Below are 17,526 nucleotides of genomic sequence, written 5' to 3'. Positions count from 1 at the left end.
CTGGTTGGCCCTTTCAACCTTTAGCAGGATGCTCTTTAACCTCCACGTGTTTGAGTTTCTTCCAAATTTCTTCTTGTGATTGAGTTTTAGTTTCAAAGCATTATGGTCTGAAACTATGCAGGGGACAATCCCAATCTTTTGGTGTCAGTTAAGACCTGATTTGTGACCCAGTATGTGGTCTATTCTGGAGAAAGTTCCATGTGCACTTGAGAAGAATGTGTATTCAGTTGTGTTTGGATGGAAAGTTCTGTAAATATCTGTGAAATCCATCTGGTCCAGTGTATCATTTCAAGCTCCTGTTTCTTTAGAGATGTTGTGATTAGGAGATCTGTCATTTTCAGAAAGTGCCATGTTGAAGTCTCCCAGTATTAGTGTATTATTATCTGAGTATATCTTTACTTTGGTTATTAATTGATTGATCTACTTGGCAGCTCCCACTTTAGGGGCATAAATATTCATGATTGTTAGTTCCTCTTGTTGGATAGATCCTTTAAGTATGATATAGTGTCCCTCTTCATCTCTTACTACAGTCTTCGGGATAAACTTTAATTTATCTGATATGAGAATTGCTACCCCTGCTTTCTTCTCTCTCTTTTTTTTTTCTCATTAATCTTTTGTTTTAATGGGTCAAAATTCTGTGACAGATTTTTGGTAAACTTTTTTCATTAAAAATTACTGATTTTAAAAACTAATAACTTAAAAGTGTCATACACACACACACACACACACACACACACACACAAACCCAAATGGTCCCCAAAACATTCTCCTTTCCTTCTGAAGGTTTTACGATGCATTGTTATCATTAACCAGTCTTTTGCTATTAAACTTAAATGGACAATTGACACAAACAGTTCTGAGACCATTCTTCCACCATTGATTAAGACTGGGGTGGCAGGTATTGGGGATAATATTCATTTAGCCTTCCGAGCTTTCTGGGCAGACTTGGTACTTTGCTAGCTCCAGTTGCCTTCTTGTCCACTGCTTTGTTGACACCCACAGCAACCATCTGTCTCATGTCATGAACAGCAAAATGGCCCAGAGGAGGATAGTCAGAGAAGCTCTAAACAGGCATAGGTTTGCCAGGAACCATATCAATAATGGAAGCATCCCCATATTTCAAGAACTTGAGACCATCTTCCAGCTTTTTCCAGAATGACAATATATCTTCTCCTTTAGCTCAGCAAACTTGCAAGAAATGTGAGCTGTGTGACAATTCAGCACAGGTGCGTATTCAGCACTGGTTTGGCCTGGATGGTTCAGGATAATCACCCTGTGAAGCCAGCTGCTTCCATTGGTGGGTCATTTTTGCTCTCACCAGCCACGTGGCCACGATGAACATCTTTGACAGATACGTTCTTGATATTGAAGCCCACATTGTCCCCAGGAAGAGCCTCACTCAAAGCTTCATGGTGAATTTCAACAAACTTTATTTCAGTTGTAACATTGACCAGAGTAAAGGTGACCACCATGCCAGGCTTAAGAACACCAGTCTCCACCTGACCCACTGAGACAACACCAATACCACCAATTTTGTAGACGTCTTTGGAGAGGCAGACTCAAGGGCTTATCAGTTGGACAAGTTGGTGGCAGAATGGAATCCAGAGCTTCAAGCAGTGTGGCATTCCCATCTTTACAGGTGACTTTCCATCCCTTGAACTGAGGTATGTTAGCACTTGGCTCCCACATGTTGTCACCATTCCAACCAGAAATTGGCACAAATGCTACTGTATCAGGGTTGTAGCCAATTTTCTTAATGTAGGTGCTGTCTTCCTTAACAATTTCCTGTGTCTCTTCCGGCTGTTGGGTGATTCAGTGGAGTCCATTTTGTTAACACCAACAATTAGTTCTTTTACACCTAGTGTGTAAGCCAGAAGGGCATGCTCATGGGTCTGCCCATTCTTGGAGTACCTGCTTCAAATTCACCAACACCAGCAGCAACAATCAGGACAGCACAGTCAGCCTGAGATGTTCCTGTAATCATGTTTTTTGTAAAGTCTCTGTGTCCTGGGGCATCAATGGTGGTCACATAATTCTTGCTGTCTTGAATTTCTACAGGGAGATATCAATGGTGATACCACGTTCAGCTTTCAGTTTATCCAAGATCCAGGCATACTTGAAGGAGTCTTTTCCCATCTCAGCAGCCTCCTTCTCAAAATTTTCAATAGTTCATTTGTCGATCCCACCACATTTGTAGATCAGATGGCCAGTAGTGGTAGACTTGCCTGAATGTCGAGGTGTTGAATGGTTTTTATTGATTGGGGGCAGGGACCTCTCTATCTTCTGGATCTGAATGCCTGTTTCCCTCCCCAAATTAGGGAAGTTCTCAACTATGATTTGTTCCAATATGTTTTCTGGCCCTCTCGGAGCTCTCTGGAATCCCAATTAAACATAGATTTTTCCTTCTGAGGCTGTCATTTATTTACCTTAACATTTTGTCATGGTTTCTTAATTGTTTTTCTCTTTTTTCTTCAGCTTCCTTCCTTGCCATCAACTTGCCTTCTATGTCACTCACTCTTCTACCTCATTAACCCTCGTTGTTAGGACCTCCAGTTTGGATTGCATTTCATTTAATTGATTTTTAATTTCAGCCTGATTAGATTTAAATTCTGCAGTCATGAAGTCTCTTGAATTCTTTATGCTTTTTTCCAGAGCCACCAGTTGCTTTATTTATTTATTTATTTATTTATTTATTTGATTTTATTTATTTATTCATGAGAGACACAGAGAGAGGCAGAGGGAGAAGCAGGCTCCATGCAGAGAGCCTGATGCAGGACTTGATCCTGGGACTCCAGGATCATGCTCTGGGCCAAAGGCAGGCACCAAACCACTGAGCCACCCAGGCGCTCCTCACCACCACCAGTTGCTTTATAATTGTGCTTCTGAATTGGCTTTCTGACATCGAATTGTAATTCAAATTCTGTAACTCTGTGGCAGAGAGTACTGTACCCTGGTGGCCCCGCTCCATCCCAGGCACAGGGTGACACAAGGAGGAACAACACTGGTGGCGGCCAGTCTTCCAGCTCTGGAGTCAGCTCCCATAGTAACTACTGCAGTCTCCTAGGCCACACAGGCCTAGATGCTCTGGGGGCAGGGGCACTGACCTGCACAGCTTGGGGCTGCCTGGAGCAGGAGAGTTCTTACTGTGCTGTGCCTTCCTGGGCTCTGCCTGTCCTGTGGTGAGCACAAGATCCTGGGCTATGTCCCCCCTTGCCCTGAGATCTGGGGCCTGTGCTGCTGGAATCAAGCTCCCTGGGCCACAGCTCCTGAAGGCAGCAGGGCACAGCCCCCTCCTCCAAGAGCTGCTGCCTGAGCTTCTCCTGAGGTCCCGCCAGGTGCGCGCTCCAGCCCTTAAGCAGAAAAGGATATCATGTTATTGCTTGTAATGAGGGGATTTGAACCCATATGAAAGGCAAAGATACTAACATATTTTCTTGTGGCAGAGCACTCATTCCTAGGAAGTAGGTGGACTCTTTTGTGTCTATTGGCCTGACACTGGAAACATGGCCACCTCTAAGGCAGGATCCTCTGAATAACATACTGCTTCATTTCTGTTGGTTGAGCACTTTAGGTTTTATCAGAAAAGGTTATAAACTGATGACAAATCTTCCAAAGCATCCAATACTTCAACTTACTATTTCTTCGATTTATGTAAAAATGATTAAGGAAATCTGTGAAACAAGAACATAAATTACTAGATGAACATTTGATATTTAGTAAGCCATTACTAATAATTAGAGAACGATCACAGTAGTAATAGAAAATTCTAAATTATGTGAAACTCAAGTTCTTTGGAGTGATTAGAAATCTAAATAGACATGACCTTTTCTCATTTAAGACATTTCTGAATTAACTATTGTGAAATTATGGATGAGTGAGAATTACAGAGGAACAGAACAGAACCTCTTCACTAAGGAAGCCCAAGTGGTAAATAATGGAGAGAGATGAAAAGTGAGAGGAATCAAAGCCTGTGGTGTTTTGTCTGCATCATTCAGCCTTAATCTATGCTCTTTTAAAATGTTTACTGGGAGGTTTCTCATGCCAGCATTTAATCATTTACTTTGCTCTATGACCCTATACTACTCCTTTTTAAACTGCTCTTTAACTATAAATTAGTAATTAAGCAACAAAGTAATAGAGTAGAAAAAATTTAGTTCTTAACATACTAATATTAGTCTTTATTCAAGTTCTGAGTCAGTTTATTTGATAAAGTGATTGCTGATGCCTGCTTTTGTACTCAGATGGAAGAGGCATAAGAAATCACATGTAGGAACTTGATAAACCTGTCTCAGGCAGGGCCTCAGAGGAATGAATAATCATGAGCCTTTCCAAATTAAACAACTGGGACCTTGCCTCTCTTGGCATTAATTCTTTTGATATGAGTAAGCCCTCACCACAGAATGGCAAAGCTCTGAAAGCATTATCTCAAAGGACAAAAATAGAGCATGCAAGAATATAAACTGGAGCCCAAAGAGCTCCACAAACTGAAAATAGATGAGAGTGTGATAAATGGTGAAAATTTCATTGGAAAGAACTTGAAGAAATGCCTGGTGGAAGAGTCAAAACCTCATTTCTCCTGATATCTTATAGAGATTTTGTTTAAAGAAGAAAGTAATTAGCTCAAGAAATCACCTGTCAATGAATGATGAAAGGACAGATTCCATCATCCATTATGACCTCCAGTAAGGATCAAGTCCTCTCTAGAGTTCATCCTCTGATCCTCCTGGGATAAGGGACAGGGGTACTTTTCAGCCTTCTACCTGTGGGAAGTGATTTATGCTCGATTGCATGCTGGACAAGGGAGCTGTCTGAAACCTAAATAGATTGTCATAAAAGCCATGGCAGGGACACTTCAATGTAAATGTCTGGAGGAGCTGAAATGGAGAAAAAAAAAAAAAGATTTCAGACTATCTAGAGCCCTGAAAGAGCCTTCTAAATCCTACCTACCAACTGTTTAGATCACTGAATTTTTCCCTAAGAAAACATCAGAAAATTAAGGAGGTGAAAGCCAAACTCAAATCTTGCTGCAAGTTTTGGAAAACTTAGTCTTTGCTATGAACTCTTGTGTTTCATGGGATGATCCAATCAATGATGTAATAATAATAATAATAAAAACAGAGGAATCAGCTCTACTCAAACATTCAGAATCCAAGTAGTAATGACAAAATGATTTTGGAGACTTTAGTCCTTGTTTACAGAGCAAACAAGACTAGTGTCAGTGGCCTTTGGAAAGATGCCCCTTCATATTTGACAATCTGAGTACATCTGATACAAATGGAAAATCTTGAGAAAATGTGAGTCTGTCTTTCTTCAAGGCCACCATTTATTTATTTTAATAAATTTATTTTTTATTGGTGTTCAATTTGTCAACATACAGAATAACACCCAGTGTGCATCCCGTCATGTGCCCACCTCAGTGCCCGCCACCCAGTCACTCCCACCCTCCCGCCCACCTCCCCTTCCACCACCCCTAGTTTGTTTCCCAGAGTTAGGAGTCTTTCATGTTCTGTCTCCCTTTCTGATATTTCCCACTTATTTTTTCTCCTTTCCCCTTTATTCCCTTTCACTATTTTTTATATTCCCCAAATGAATGAGACCATATAATGTTTGTCCTTCTCCGATTGACTTATTTCACTCAGCATAGTACCCTCCAGTTCCATCCATGTCAAAGCAAATGGTGGGTATTTGTCGTTTCTAATGGCTGAGTAATGCTCCATTCTATACCTATACCACATCTTCTTTATCCATTCATCTTTGGATGGACACCGAGGCTCCTTCCACAGTTTGGCTATTGTGGGCATCGCTGCTAGAAACATCGGGGTGCAGGTGTCCTGGCGTTTCATTGCATCTGTATCTTTGGGGTAAATACCCAGCAGTGCAATTGCTGGGTCATAGGGCAGGTCTATTTTTAACCCTTTGAGGAACCTCCACACAGTTTTCCAGAGTGGCTGCACCAGTTCACATTCCCACCAACAGTGCAAGAGGCTTCCCTTTTCCCCACATCCTCTCCAACATTTGTGATTTCCTGCCTGGTTAATTTTCCCCATTCTCACTGGTGTGAGGTGGCATCTCATTGTGGTTTTGATTTGTATTTCCCTGATGGCCAGTGATGCGGAGCATTTTCTCATGTGCATGTTGGCCATGTCTATGTCTTCCTCTGTGAGATTTCTGTTCATGTCTTTTGCCCGTTTCATGATTGGATTGTTTGTTTCTTTGCTGTTCAGTTTTAAAAGTTCTTTATAGATCTTGGAAACTAGCCCTTTATCTGATACGTCATTTGCAAATATCATCTCCCATCCTGTAGGTTGTCTTTTAGTTTTGTTGACTGTATCCTTTGCTGTGCAAAAGCTTCTTATCTTGATGAAGTCCCAATAGTTCATGTTTGCTTTTGTTTCTCTTGCCTTCATGGATGTATTTTGCAAGAAGTTACTGTGGCCGAGTTCGAAAAGGGTGTTGCCTGTGTTCTCCTCTAGGATTTTGATGGAATCTTGTCTCACATTTAGATCTTTCATCCATTTTGAGCTTATCTTTGTGTATGGTGCAAGAGAGTGGTCTAGTTTCATTCTTCTGCATGCGGATGTCCAATTTTCCCAGCACCATTTATTGAAGAGACTGTCCTTTTTCCAGTGGATAGTCTTTCCTCCTTTGTTGAATATTAGTTGACCATAAAGTTGAGGGTCCACTTCTGGATTCTCTATTCTGTTTCATTGATCTATGTGTCTGTTTTTTTTTTTTTTTATTATAGTCACAGAGAGAGAGAGAGAGAGAGAGAGAGGCAGAGACATAGGCAGAGGGAGAAGCAGGCTCCATGCACCGGGAGCCCGATGTGGGACTCGATCCCGGGTCTCCAGGATCGCGCCCTGGGCCAAAGGCAGGCGCCAAACCGCTGCGCCACCCAGGGATCCCTATGTGTCTGTTTTTGTGCCAGTACCACACTGTCTTGATGACCACAGCTTTGTAGTACAACCTGAAATCTGGCATTGTGATGCCCCCAGCTATGGTTTTCTTTTTTAATATTCCCCTGGCTATTCGGGGTCTTTTCTGATTCCACACAAATCTTAAAATAATTTGCTCTAACTCTCTGAAGAAAGTCCATGGTATTTTGATAGGGATTGCATTAAACGTGTTAATTGCCCTGGGTAACATTGACATTTTCACAATATTAATTCTTCCAATCCATGAGCATGGAATATTTTTCCATCTCTTTGTGTCTTCCTCAATTTCTTTCAGAAGTGTTCTATAGTTTTTAGGGTATAGATCCTTTACCTCTTTGGTTAGGTTTATGCCTAGGTATCTTATGCTTTTGGGTGCAATTATAAATGGGATTGACTCCTTAATTTCCCTTTCTTCAGTCTCATTGTTAGTGTATAGAAATGCTACTGACTTCTGGGCATTGATTTTGTATCCTGCCACACTGCCAAATTGCTGTATGAGTTCTAGCAATCTTGGGGTGGAGTCTTTTGGGCTTCTTGTATACAGTACCATGTCATCTGCAAAGAGAGAGAGTTTGACTTCTTCTTTAAGGCCACCATTTATTATGTAAACACTGAGAGCCCCCTTTGTTGTCCTTGCTGGGTCTGTACCTCACAGCTACCCTAGCACACATCCAACCCTGCCAGGTGCCCTCTGACCAGTCCTTCAGATGGATCTGCAGTCCCCTCAGAAACTTCAGGGCCATCTAGTGATGAGTTCACCAGGTCCCTCTGCACCCTGATGCCATTCTCCTCTATCTCCTCATGTGAGTATCCTGTGGTAAACAAGACTTTCACTCTCACGTGAACATGTGAGACATTCTCACTTGGCTCGCCGCTACCTGCTTGTCTAGTATCAAAAGGAGCCTCTCCAGCAGCATTGCAGACCACTACTTACTATGAAAATCAATCTGATGTCTAAAATGTGCTAGAGTGTCCTGTGTGTTCTGTGTTGTTTTTTCTTTTTAATTTGAAAAACAAGGATGATACCAACAGCTATATTAGGAAGTATTAGTAAATCAAGACTTATTATATGAAGAATTAGTCATGGCTTTAACAGTGCCCAAGACAGGGATAAATAGATATGCTGACATGAATAAAATGATGATGCTAAATGATTTTCATTTTTTATTATAATTTTATTCATTATTAAGTGGGTTGTCAAATGACAGAATTATTCTTTATCAGCTTTGGTAGACTCTCATACCTGGGTGCCTGGAGCAGAATTCTTAAAATGAGACAAAGATGCATGTGCTGGAGGAGGAAGAAAGAATTCATTTATTTGTTCAACTAAATGGCTAAATGCCCTGTTATCAAGAGCTGGGAATCTAAAAACACTTCTTTCAATTTACACTAAGCAAAGTGACATTAAAGTTACCTCAAGTATGAACACTCCCTGCTTCAGCAATTAAAAAGAATGTTAAAAGTTGTCAGGCAATCCATTATCAGAAAATGCAGCAAAAAAATTGCTTGGATTAGGTCCTGGAGCAGTCCTCACAAGCTGGGAGATCTTGGGTAAGTCACTGAATATTTCTGAGCTTCAGTGTCCTCTTCTGTAAAATGTAGATGTCAACCTCACAGGACTGCTGTGAAGAGTAGATGTGACAATAAACTTGAGAACATTTTGTCAGTGCTATTAAAATGGCCTCATTTTAAAATTCATTGCTTTTAGAGGTATGTAAATTGTGCATTGAGACACTTAAAAATTCTTTATCACTGTGGCAGGGTTCAGAGATCTCTGATTCACATGATGCTGATTAACAAATGTCAGCCACATCTGGCTTTAGGACAATTCTGGGAATCTGTGGTGGTGAGCACTGCCCCCCCACCCCCCACATGCTGCTGCTGTTGGTGTTAAGTTTCATTTGTTCTCCCTCCCATTTCTCCTCAAAACTCCATGGCTTCCACCAGTAGCACTTAAGGTAAATTCAATGCACTTTTGTAGTTGACCTCTATAATTAAGTACTGAGCATAAACAAGCTTCCATATGAAAATGTCTTGCAATTTTCGGAGAACTGACAAACAAAGGCATATTTCAAGATCAATATATTTGGAAATTGAGGACTGCAGGCACAATATTTTTTCATGTATAGATCTGGCATGATTTTTCTCTAAATTAGATAAAGGATATTAGTAGCTAACAGCAATACCCTGATTAATGTTTAAAGCTATGGGCAGTAGTAAAATCATAAGTTGTGATTCCTTTTACAGTGTACTACCAAAGCTTAATTAAATTAGAAATAAAGCAGAAATTCCTCGATCTAATAAAAGTTATAAAATAACCTACTGGGACAGCCTGGGTGGCTCAGAGGTTTAGCGCCACCTTCAGCCCAGGGGGTGACGCTGGGGACCCAGGATTGAGTCTGGCATCAGGCTCCCTGCATGGAGCCTGCTTCTCCCTCTGCCTGTGTCTTTGCCTCTCTCTCTCTCTGTGTCTCTCATGAATAAATAAATAAAATCTATAAAGAAAAAAAAAAGAATTGGCGGCCTTATAAGAAGATCTGTGTGTCTCTCATGAATACATAAATAAAATCTTAAAAAAATAAATAACCTACTGATAAACATGGTGAAATGTCAAATATATCCCCTCTCAATCGGAAAAAAGACAAGGATGTCCACTCACATCACCTTCTATTGAATCTTGTACTGGAGGTCCTGAAAATATAGAAAGTTAATAAAAAGAAATGAAAATTATAAAGATCAAAAAGGAAGAACTAAAGATGTCTTTATTTGTAAATGGCAATTGTGTACATAAAGAATTCAAAGGAATTCACATGATGGAGCTGAAAATGTTATATATTTTGATCTAGGTGGTGGTTACACAGGTAGATACTCATGTAAAAAGTCATACACTTAAGATTTATTAACTTTTATTTTATATGAATTGTACCTCAGAATAAGCTATAAGGATTTAAAAATTAGTTACATTTTTCTATAACCACCGATACTTTCCTCCCTTCAATATGTGGAGCTTAATTCCTCACCCCCACAATGTGGACTTCACATGATGATTCAGTTCTAATGAACAGAAGTGGTGCTGTGTGACATATAAGACTAAGTCATAAAAAGGATGTAGGTTCCACCGGATTTCCCTCTTTTAGAATGTTTTCTCGGTAGGAAGCCAGCCATTACATTATGAAGACACTCAAGCAACTTTGAGGAGAAGCATACATGGTATGGAACTGAGAACTCAAACCAACAAATAGTACCAACTTGCCAGCATTGTGAGTTGGCCAATATGTCCTCCACCCTATCAAGTCATTGGATCCCTGAAGTTCTGACCTGCATTTTGACTTACAACTTTGTGAGAGACCTGGAGGCAGGATCACTTGATTAAGATGCTCCCACAAAACTGCAAGAAATATTAATGTGTATTATTGTTTTAAACCAGTAAATTTTGAGGCATTTATTGTAAAACAATAGATAATATCTGTCTTCAGGGTTAGTGGTTATATTTGAGCAGTATAGTTCACAACTATAAATGATTGAAATGTTTGGGGTTCTTTATATCTCATGTCGTAATCTGGAAAACCAGTGTTGAGTACTGTGTATAAGGCATTATTTAAATTAGAATATATCTAGATCTGATAGTAAAACATGCAAGTAATACTATGTTATTAAATTTTTAGTTGTCTCTGAATAGACATTTTTCCAAAGAAGACATCCAGATGGCTAACAGATGCATGAAAAGATGTTCAATGTCACTTATCATCAGAGAAATACAAATCAAAACTACAATGAGATATCACCTCACACCTGTCAGAATGGCTAAAATTAGCAACAGAAGAAACAACAGGTGTTAGCAAGGATGTAGAGAAAGGGGAACTCTTGCACTGTTGGTGGGAATGCAAACTGGTGCAGCCACTCTGGAAACAGTATGGAGGTTCCTTAAAAAGTTAAAAATAGAACTACCCTATAATCCAGCATTTGCACTACTAGGTATTTACTCAAAGGATACATAAATACTGATTCCAAGGGTTACATGCACCCCAATGTTTATGGCAGCACTGTCAACAATAGCCAAACTGTGAAGAGACCCCAAATGTCCATCAACTGATGAATGGACAAAATAAGATGTGGTGTATACACATACACACACACACACTGGAATATTACTCAGCCATCAAAAGAATGAAATATTGGCATTTGCAGTGACATAGATAGAGCTAGAGTGTATTATGCTAAGTGAAATAAGTCACTCAGAGAAAGACAAATACCATACTGTCCCACTCATATGTGGAATAAAAGAAAAAAACAGGTGAACAGGAAGAAGGAAATGAGCATAAGGAGAGAGAGAAACAAGCCCATAAGTGACTCTTAATGATAGAGAACAAACTGAAAGTTGATGGAAGGAGGTGAGTGGGAGATTGGCCAAATGGGTGATGGGTATTAAGGAGGGTATTTGTTGTGATGAGTATTAGATATTGTATCTAAGTGATGAATCACTGAATTCTACTCCAGAGACCAATATTGCCCTGTTATCTAACAAAATTTAAATTAAAAATTTTTATAGTTGTTTCTTCCCACTTTTGGACTCCAAATGATTACAAATTCTTTACATATTCAGAATAGGTTTTCTATAGCCATGGTGGGTAACAGAACAAACTAGAGTGAGAATGACAGAATAATACTAAAGTTACTTTCTGGGGAATTTTTCCATGGTAGCAAACCATGGCATAAAGATTGAGGACCCCCCATATCAAAGTGACAGGATGATAAAGAAGTGGAAGGAAACTTCCCCCTCTCCAGAAACAGTTCTTAGTCTCTAAGCAATTGCATGTTGATCTCATTATACTAAGTTTGTTCTTATAAACTAGATTTAAGCCCCCATAAATCATCTTTTTGTTTATACTTTTGAAGCACCAAGAAGTCAGGCTGGTACTTACCCAGTGATAAATGTCTGGTAAGGACAGTTTCTCCATCACCACAGCTCCTCTCTGGCCAGCTTCCTGTGCTTATGGGCCCCTCAAATTCAGCTTTCAGAGCTACTTAGAGCTTGTTATTGTTATTACAAGACATAAATCCTCCTACACACACTGAATGATCACATTATAGCAATATGTGGCAATCCTCTTTTTTGCTTTCAGTGAACTAAGAAGTTTAATTCTCAAAAAAAAAAAAAAAAAAAAAAAAAAAAAAAAAAAAGCCATGCTTTGCAGTCCCAGACTTCTTCATATTAACCCTTTCAGCATTAGTGGAAAGAAAGCTGCACAGATGTTTCCAACTCAGTGTGCCAGTGTTCCATGCCTCTTCTGCAGCTTTTCCATTCAGTCCATAATTTCAACAGTAAGCTTGTTAAATGAGCCCTTTAAAATACATGATAATAAATCATTTTAAATGATTTAAACTGTAAGTACTAGAAACAAGCATTTGATAATGGACATATAAGAATTTCCCCTCAAATGATCATTAGAATTTCCCTATAACCATTTCTGGTTTTCTCAGAGCATCAGTTTTCTCTGAAAAGCAAGGAAAAGTTAAAGAACAGTAATAAATACCTGAACAAGGTAGTGTTCAGGATGTTTTTCTTGATGCTTTTTATGTACACAGTGTGACCTTATGTGAAAACATACACCTTAGGAGGAATTGATAATATGCAGTTCAGCGAAAATTATTCTTAAGCTGACAAAGTTATGACTCAACCATAAAACCATTAATTTCAAGAAATACAAAAGCAGACTTTTTTAATGTCAGGAGACAGTTTATAAGTAAGAATCACAGTGGGAATTAATGCTGAATAATAATGATAATGATAGTGACAGTAATTTTAAAAACCATGAAAATAACACAAAACACCTCTCCCATTTCCCAACTGCCCCAACAGTTTTAAGTGCTTTCAGAATTAAATGGAATATGATATCACTGAAGTAAGATGAAGAATCTCTGGAAAGATTTCTTTGTTAAAGGAGCTTTGGAAAACATAAAATGAAGGTAGGTAATAAAGTTTGGGGGAAATAAGTACACATTGTCATCCATATTGTGCTCCAGTTGGAGTTTTGACAGTCAATATGAAAGGAAATGAGCTGTGGTCAAGGGAAGAGGAGGTGAGGGTTACAGGGAACATGGTGCTGAGGAGAACACTCGGCAGAGGTGATGAAAGGCAGATTTGTAGATACAAAAAAAGGAAAAAATGGGGAGATAGGAGATGCCAGGCTGAGGGACATTTTTGGTCACTGAAACCTTTGGCTCAGTGGGGCCGAGGCTGGACAGGGATGGTGGTGGCAAGGGGACAGGTGTCAGAAGGTTTCACTCTGTGACCTCAGGACACAGAGGCGCCTCTCTCTCATCACCTCCTCAGACAGGAGCTCACAGGGTTATCTAAGCACGCTCTGATCTTACAGCAGGAGTGTTACACATTTCATTCTTGCTTTGATCCAAGAGATTAGTGTGCTCTTCACCACATTCTCTATGAAGAGAGTGGGGACAGACAGGATTTAGAGGAAACCCAGGGGACCTGCCTATGCTTAGAGGCAGAGAGCATTCTAGTTTTGCACCCAAGATAAAGTGAAACAAGATAGCCAGGACAGGAACCAACTCCCAGCCTGTGTCTGTACAAGGACATTCTCTACAGTGGAGGCAGAGCCTGGGGAGGGGGGGGACAACTCATGGGCCCAGGGCTTTTTAGGGTTTTGTGTGTTACCAGACAGTCTTGATCATCATGTGATACCTCCTCTCAGACTTTTCATCAACCAGTGAGTCAACACACATCAAATAACCACAGTGTGTTCTCAGTGCTAAGTGTTCTATCATATTAAAATGCTTTATAAAAAAAAAAATGCTTTATAGGGGCACCTGGGTAGCTCAGTCAGTTAAGTATTTGACTCTTGCTTTTTGCTCAGGTTGTGATCTTATGGGTTGTGGGACTGAGCCCCAAGTTTGGCTCCCAGCTCAATGGGGAGTTTGCTTGAAGATTCTCTCCTGCTGCCCCTCCCCCTACTTGCATTCTCTCTCTCTCTCTCTTTCCCTCTCTCCCTCTCTCTTTGAAGTAGATGGATAAATCTTAAAAAAATAAAAGGCCTTATAACATAGGCCACATCTATTTCTACTTTCTATGGCTTTACCCAGAGAATCTTTATATCACTTCAAGGGTGCCATTATAATATAAGTTGCCTCTAAAAATGCAGCAGTTAATGTCATATGGAGCAAAATGAAATGAGAAGAGAAAGCAATGGTTTGGCATCAAAACTAGATGCCAAATATGGTCCAACTCCAGCTGAGAGATCTTAGGCCAGCTGCTTGACCTCTGAATGTTTTCTTTTCATCTATAAAATTAGGATACTGTTGTTGATGATTTTGATTCCTAGCTGTTGGTGTTATGAATAACAAAGTGTTATGGGTAATAACAAAGGGTAATGTGTCATTTGTTCTTGCTGTAACTCAGGGTTGGAGTCCTTGGTCCCATGAAAGCCTAGATCTATCTCTGGCCCACTGCAGGGCTTCCTGGAGGTAAGCCTGGCAAGCTTTCTGTGCAGAAACACAGAAAGTGTTCTGGAAGCAGACGCTTTCCTTGCAGGTCCAAGGAAAGCCATCTCCAGACCCCACTAGTAGCCCTGATGGATGATAGAGACTTCTCTGCAGATGTTGTGGGGCAGGGCCAGTCTTACTGTCTTGCAGGCTTATGCAAAATAAGTTCTATTTATATTAATTTTTAGAAATTACAAATTTCTGCAGAGCTTTGAGTCTAGATTCAATAGTTTTGAAATCTTGATAAATAAAATTAAAGGAAAACACATGACTTAAAGACTACCAGGCCTTTTCTTCTTTTATGAAAGGTAAAGTCTGAATTATAATTTTTCTGTTTGAGGAAAGGTAAAAAAATACCTCTTTTACTATTAGTTTAGTTTTCCAAAGATGAAGCCAAGATCCAACTCTGTAATGGAGTTCAAGACAACATAGAACTACAATAATGCCAAAATGATCTTTACTGTGGATAGAATTGCATTTATCCATTTCTTCATTCATTCACTTTTTTATTTAACTAGGATGCACTGAGCTACTGTGTGCCTAACACTCCTCTATGGCCTGAGTGCTGCCCTCATGGAGCTCACTCAAAGTCAACTACTCATGCTGGGTACTGTGCAGTTGAGGGGTTGTGTGACAGGGGATGGGCTTGGTCTTGGAAAGCTTCCCTGAAAAAGTAACTTGAAACTAACATCTGCAGGATGAGTTAGCCTTTATAGTCAAAAGAGGGTGAGTACTCACTTCAGGGGCACAGACTAAACCTGGAACAATATAGAGAAGATCAGCATAGTCCCTGTATGAGAGTGACATGCAAACTAGTGACACCTTCTGCATTTTTTACATGACAACACAAATGTATTTAATGCTATTCAACTGTACACTTAAAATGGTTAAAATGCCACATTCTATGTTGTGTCTATTTTACCATAATAAAATAAAGGGGCGAGTGGTGTTGAGAAGGTCCTGCTGCAGGCAGAGAGAATGACAAGCAGAGATATGTAGTGGGGATACCTGGGTGGCTCAGTGGTTTAGCACCTGCCTTCAGCCCAGGGCGTGATCCTGGAGACCCAGGATTGAGTCCCACATCAGGATCCCTGCATGGAGTCTGCTTTTCCCTCTGCCTGTGTCTCTGCCTCTCTCTTTCTCTGTGTCTCTCATGAATAAGTAAATAAAATCTTTAAAAAAAAATTTAAAAAAATGTGTAGTGGGAAGAGGGAGTGTAAATGAGATCAAAGCCAGTAGGACTGGTTTGTCAAGATTTAGGGGGTGGTATGTGGCTCAAGATGAAACTGGGGTTGCAGGCAGAGGCCACATCAAAGCTGGATATTGATCTGTGTCCTGAAACCAATGGGAGATTGTGGAAGACTTTACTTTCATCAGGGCAGTGATGTATTTGTGCTTTAAAAAAATCACCCTTGACTAGGGTGGAGAGCAGGTGGAGGAGCAGCAGATGAGGCTGACCAGTTTCAAAAGTGTCAGAGTTCTTCAGGAGGGAGATGGGTGCCACTTGAACTAGGGCATTAGGGATGGAGACAAGTGGATAGATTTGAGATTTGGGGAGCAAATGGCTGAACTTGATGGATTCCTCAGGGTCAAGGGAAGAGATCCCAGAGGGTTTTGCATGTTTTTTGATGGATAGTGGTGTCAATTATGCACATAGAGAAGGAGTTTGGAGAAGTGTATCATGGTTCTGTTTTGTACGTGCTGAGTTTGTTGGTCTCTAGAGGTTTGCAGCTTCCAGTGTAGGGGCTTCTCCATATAGGTGTTGACTCAGGGTTCATGAGGTCCACCCTAATTTCTGTCAGAGTCTCTCATGTTACTACTTGGCTCATAGCACAGTGCTGTTTCCTGGCATATTTGTTAAATGCCACATAGTAGACATGTGAAGCATCAGGACTACTCCCAAGAGAAAACAGACGGAACCCCCAGACTGCCTCATGTAGTAGGTGGTCTGCTCAGTTGGGCCGCTGACAAAAACAATTTCTTCTTCTAATGGCTGCTCTCAAAGAAGACAATTGGCTTTGTGACAGAGTCTTGATTAAACCATATGTGGTGTGGGTGGCAGATAAAATTGGGTTGAGTATACACAGCTGGGATGCCATCTGTGTGTCCAGCTCTGCGCCTTTAGATCCAAGGAGGGACCATCATGAGTGCTTCTGAAACATCAGTATATCAAGCAGATGCTGGGTGATCAATAACTGAATTTAAATGTAATGTCAGGTCATAGGCTTGAGTCCGTGGAACAACTGCTTTTTCATTTAATGATTTTGGAAAATAAAAAACATACACATTGGAGATAGAGCTACCCCAGGGAGAAGTAACATTTTATTTTTGAGCTCTCTTTCCTGCCTCTGGCCTCTCCATAATCCTGGAACTGTCCAAGAGTCATTCTTTTTTTTTTTTTTTTTTCCTAAGAGTCATTCTGAAGTAATTCCATTCTTTTTTCATGCCCCACTTATGAAAGATATGTAAGGCTTCAATTGAACAATCAAGTGTCGAGAAATCAATGTTTTTAAAGGCTCTGGCTTTAGGACATACCATCTAGGCAATCAAGCATGTAATAAATGTCTACAATTAGTCACACATGCCTGAAGAAGTAAATACTGGCCAGTTTGAAGGGTAAATTTGAATTATACTCACAGACTAAATTCTCTCCTAGTGTACAAAGATGTACAGACCAAATTCTGGGGTAAGGTCAGAAATTGATGCTCTGGAAGTGACTGGTCATAACTGATTTAAAAGTAGATTAAAGGTATGAGATAAGGGATGCCTGGGTAGCTCAGCAGTTGAGCATCTGCCTTTGGCCCAGGGCATGATCGCGGGGTCCTGGGATCAAATCCCACATTGGGCTCCCTGCATGGAGCCTGCTTCTTCCTCTGCCCCCCACTGTGCTCTCTCTCGTTATCTCTCTCCCTTGAAAAAAAATAATAAAATCTTTAAAAAAAGGTATGAAATAAACCCTCAAATTTGATGGTAAATATGTACTGAGAGAAACTTGTTAAATCTTGGTTGACACATGTCAATTAAGATGACCTTGATATGTCCTTGAGAAAATACAATATGATGTAAATAAAGGTTACATATAAAAAATAAA

The 17,526-nt window shown here is 40.2% G+C and overlaps 1 protein-coding gene and 1 non-coding gene across 3 annotated transcripts in view; both read left to right on the top strand.

The window, feature by feature from the left end:
• The window catches only part of LOC144317184 (uncharacterized), a 265,145-nt gene that overhangs the window by 88,801 nt on the left and 158,818 nt on the right, over nucleotides 1-17,526 (top strand). The gene's annotated exons all lie outside the window — the stretch shown is intronic.
• On the top strand, nucleotides 15,168-15,270 carry LOC144289331 (U6 spliceosomal RNA). The gene has a single exon (XR_013357267.1). It is a non-coding gene; the product is annotated as a U6 spliceosomal RNA (small nuclear RNA).

Source organism: Canis aureus, chromosome 1, assembly GCF_053574225.1.
Source record: "Canis aureus isolate CA01 chromosome 1, VMU_Caureus_v.1.0, whole genome shotgun sequence".
Classification (NCBI taxonomy): Eukaryota; Metazoa; Chordata; class Mammalia; order Carnivora; family Canidae; genus Canis; species Canis aureus.
Note: the sequence above shows the minus strand (reverse complement) of the source record. Positions and strands in the feature narration are given on the sequence as shown.